Below are 4,736 nucleotides of genomic sequence, written 5' to 3' on the forward strand. Positions count from 1 at the left end.
GGTTTCACCATATTGGTCAGGTTGGTCTTGAACTCCCGACCTCAGGCGATCCTCCCATCTCAGCCTCCCAAAGTGTTGGGATTACAGGCATGAGCCACCGCACCCGGCCAAGCCCAGGTGTTTGAGGTTACAGCGAGCTATGATCGTGCTACCTCAGTCCAGCCTGGGCAACAGACTGAGATCCTGTCTCAAAAAAGAGAGAGAGAAAAAAAGGACAAATCTGGAGAGCTTGCAATTACAGAAGTTGTTCATCAGGAATTCTCATTGGTTTACAGAAATAACATTGGTTAATGATTGGCTCTACATTGTTGAACTATAGGGTGTAGGGCATTTGATGGCTACTTGGTGTCAGAGTTGGCACAGCAAGTGGGTTCAAGAGGTAATTATTTAGCTTAAGGAAGAGTGAGATGCGACTGCTGCTACATTTTATTTTTAAATTTTTATTTGTTTATTTGAGACAGGGTCTCACTCTGTTGCCCAGGCTGGAGTGCAGTGGCATGATCATGGTTCACTGAAGCCCCAACATCCTGGGCTCAGGTGATCTTCCCACCTCAGCCTCCCGAGTAGCTGGGACTACAGGCGCCTACCACCATGCCTGGCTAGTTTTTCTATTTTTTGTAGAGATGGTGTTTCACCATGTTGCCCTGTTGGTCTCGAACTCCTGAGCTCAAGCAATCTGCCCACCTCAGCCTCCCAAAGTGCTAGGATTACAGGCATGAGCCACCGAACCCAGTCTGCTATTACATTTAATTTTTTTTTTTTTTTGAGAGGGACTCTCACTCTGTTGCCCAGGCTGGAGTGCAGTGGCACAATCTCAGCTCACTGCAACCTTCACCTCCCAGGTTCAAGTGATTCTCATGCCTCAGCCTCCTGAGTAGCTGGGATCACAGGTGTGCAGCACCATGCCCAACTAATTTTTGTATTTTTAGTAGAGACGGGGTTTCACCATACTGGCCAGGCTGGTCTTGAGCTCCTGACCTCAAGTGATCCATCCGCCTCAGCCTCCCAAAGTGCTGGGATTACAGGCGTGAGCCACCACGCCCAGCCTGCTGTTACATTTTAAATGCTTTTCTGGGCCTGGTAATTTAAAGGGGTTAGCATTTCTCAGAAAAAGGTTTTCTTTCCCAAGCAGATGAATGAATAAACAAAACATGGTCTATACTTACAATAAATATTATTCAACCATAAAAAGGAAATAATTTTGATATCTGATACAACATGGATGGATCTTTTTCATTATGTTTAGTGAAATAAGTCAGACACGAGAGGACAAACACTATACAATTCCACTTATGGTGAGATATCCAGAATAGTCAAATTCATAGAGACAGACAATAAAATAAAGGCTACCAGGGGTGAGGGGAGGGAGAGTCATTGTTTAAAGGGTACAGAGTTTTTATAAGGGATGATGAAAAGTTTTCATAATAGATAGTGGAGCTGGTTACACAACATTGTGACTGTATTTAATGCCACTGAATTGTGCACTTACAAATGATTAAAATGATAAATACTGTGTTGTGTATGTTTTACCACAATAAGCAAAGTAATTGCTGGGTGAGGTGTCAGAGCCCTGGGAATGGAAAGAGATTGGCTCTCAGGTAGTTAGGAAGAGTTTGCCCACAACAGTATAGGATTGAAAGGGAAAGTTTTATGAGATAGAAAGAACCCTGCATCAGAGTGCGGCCAACGCCTCAGCAAGAGAGGACTGTGCGAACCACAGTGGATTTTCCTTAGGAGCATTTATGGACCTTAAAGCAGGAGCTTAAGGGTAATTTGGACCATATTAGCCACATCAGTCATAATAAATGGAGGCTGAGGCAGGAGAATCACTTGAACCTGGGAGGCGGAGGTTGCAGTGAGCCAAGATCGCACCATTGCACTCCAGCCTAGGCGACAAGAGCAAAACTCTGTCTCAAAAAAAAAAAAAAAGTTACACTTGTAGATATTTTGGTGCCTTGATGTCAGCAAGGGTTGCACAATGAGTTTTGACATGCATGCATTCGGAGATGTACAAACTCTGGTTTCTTACACATTTTGAGGAAGGAAGCCTGGTACTAGATGCCGGCTTTAGATCATAGGGAAGTCGAATTACTTCTGAATTCCTCAGATAAGGAGTGTCGCCTCTAGATGGTCTGCTTTGTGGCCACCAGGTGATCTTTGCTCTCCTCAGTAATGAGGCCAGTGTGGCTGGAGCAGAGGAAGTGAGGGAGAGAGTTATGGGAAATCAGGTCTGAGAGCTCAAGGGTAAGGGGAGGTCACAGCCATCGAACGGACTTTGGCCTTTACTGTGAGTGAGGTGGGAGCCAGGGGAAGTGCTGAGTAGGGGAGGGACAGGATGTGACCTCTGGCTGCTGGATTGGGAAGAAACATGGAGGTCAGAAATGCCACGTGTGCATGGCACATAGTAAACCCTTCAGAAATTCAGGTGACAGGATGCATGTTGAGTCCCTGGAAGGAAACAGCAACTGTAACGGCGGGCACCTCTGGGGAGGGAACTGGAGTGGTGAGGAGACTGACTTTCCACAATGTAGGCTCTTTTCCTATGATTTGAATTGCTTTTTTTCCTCCACATGTATTTTTCTCAAAAATATCTAAATCAAAAAAATTAAAGAAAAGGAAAATAGGAGAAGACTGAAAAATCAGTGGAAAGCAAAACTGGGGATGGGGTCCCCAAGCCACCCCTTTCTCCAGAGTTGTTTCCCCTTCGTGCACCTCTGTTTGCTCTTCTGCGATAAGGGAAGCACTTGACAGGCTCAAAAACCTCATGCCCAGGGGAGTCCGTTTGCCCCAACTCGTAGCCTCAAATGAACCCCGACCTTGCTCACAGTTGGGGATGGGCCCCCTCCAGTTCCAGCTTGTGGGCTGTCTAGCAGGTCAGCGAGGGTTGTAAGGAGCCGTATCAGCCACCAGGGGGCGGGATCTGGCCACTTTAGAACCTTGCTGGAACCCGGGTGTCCAAAGCCAACATAGTTCTGCTGGTTCATCTCCAGTGCCTTCCAAGCCTCCCTCCTGCTGACCACGGGAGGAGGCTGAGCATCCCAGCAGCCTGGGGTGGGAGACTCAGTCCCTCTACCACGCCTCTGCACTGCTGCCCCTTTCCTCTTTCAGGGGTTCCCCAAGTAGCTGATAACAGGGAGCCAGGATGCACAATACGCTACCACGTTCTGGACCAACCTTGGACCTTCCACAGAGCCCTGGGTTCTTTTATCTCTGGGGCCCCACCCCTAAACCTGCTCTTCCCACAGCTCTTCCATCCATGTGCTTTGGCCAAGAACCGTGGAGTCATCCTTGACTTCTTTCTCTTCCATCCCACTTTTTTTTTTTTTTTTTTTTTTGAAACAGGGTCTGACTCTGTCACCCAGGTTGGAGTGCAGTGGCGCGATCTCGGCTCACTGCAACCTCTGCCTCCCAGGCTGAAGTCATACTTCCACGTCAGCCTTCCAAGTAGCTGGGACCACAGGCACTCATTGCCACGCCCGGCTAATTTTCGTATTTTTTTGGAAAGAGACAGCGTCCCACTTTGTTGGCTCAGGCTGGTATCAAACTCCTGAGCTTAAGCGATCCACCCACCTCGGCCTCCCAAAGGGCTGGGATTACACGTGTGAGCCACTGTGCTCGGCCTCACATCCCACTTCTAACCCATCAGCAAGTCCTGTCAGCTTTTACTTTGGAATGGATCTAGAATATGCGGAATCTAGAATACACTTCTCACTACCTCACTGCCTATATACAGAGCCCTTGACATAAGTAACTGCATGTTAGAAAGATTCCATCGTACATTTCAAAAGGCATCATGCCAACAGGGACAAGATGTCTGCCTCATCAATAGAAACTGCACCCAACCAAGCAAGGGTATGGCCACACACACTTTTTACTATCAGCTTTCACCAGAAGACTCAAGGACCATTTAAAAAAAAAGCAGGACTGTAGCAGTTCCACTCAGACATCTCACTAGACACTGTCTTGCTGTCACTCATGGTCGGCACCCGGCATCTGCCACTGAAGACTCCACCCAAATCAAGGACTCTTCCTTGCAAGACACTGATGACTGTCAGGATCAGCCCAGAACACTCTCCATGTTCACATCAATGAACCAGTCCAACTCTTCTTGAAATGATTCATTAACCCCTTTTCCTATCCCCTTTCCCTTGGTATTAAATTTTTGATGTGAAATTTTTAATCTATAATATTTACATACTAATTACGTATACTGCTATTATGGTTTGCAATATTGACTGACCTGTGGATTGGCTTGGACCTATGTGCTCGTGGCTCTAACTACTGAGTGAGTGGGTAATACTAAGAATTGCCTCCTTGGGAACTCCTTGTAGCTCATGGCTTTTATGATTGAATAAGCATCAATAAAAGTCTGACCTTGGGAAAGGCACAAATGTGTGTGGACCTGGTTATGTCTGACCTTGCACTGCTCGCAACAATTAGCATAATTAACAGCTGTCCTTCACAGTCAGACAAAGTGATTCTCCCACCTCAGCCTCCCTAGTAGCTGAGATTACAGATGTACACCACCACAGCCGGCTAATTTTTTTGTATTTTTTGTCGAGATGGGATTTGGCCATGTTGCCTAGGCTGGTCTCAAACTCCTGGGCCCAAGTGACTTGCCCACTTTGATCTCCTAAAGTGTTAGGAAAACAGGTGTATTTCTTTCGTTAAAGACAGACCACAGATGCAAACTGACTCTGCTCTATCTGTGGGATAATGGAGCAAACACCATAGTG

The sequence above is a fragment of the Colobus angolensis genome, unplaced genomic scaffold (genome assembly GCF_000951035.1).
Source record: "Colobus angolensis palliatus isolate OR3802 unplaced genomic scaffold, Cang.pa_1.0 Scaffold31, whole genome shotgun sequence".
Taxonomy (NCBI): domain Eukaryota; kingdom Metazoa; phylum Chordata; class Mammalia; order Primates; family Cercopithecidae; genus Colobus; species Colobus angolensis.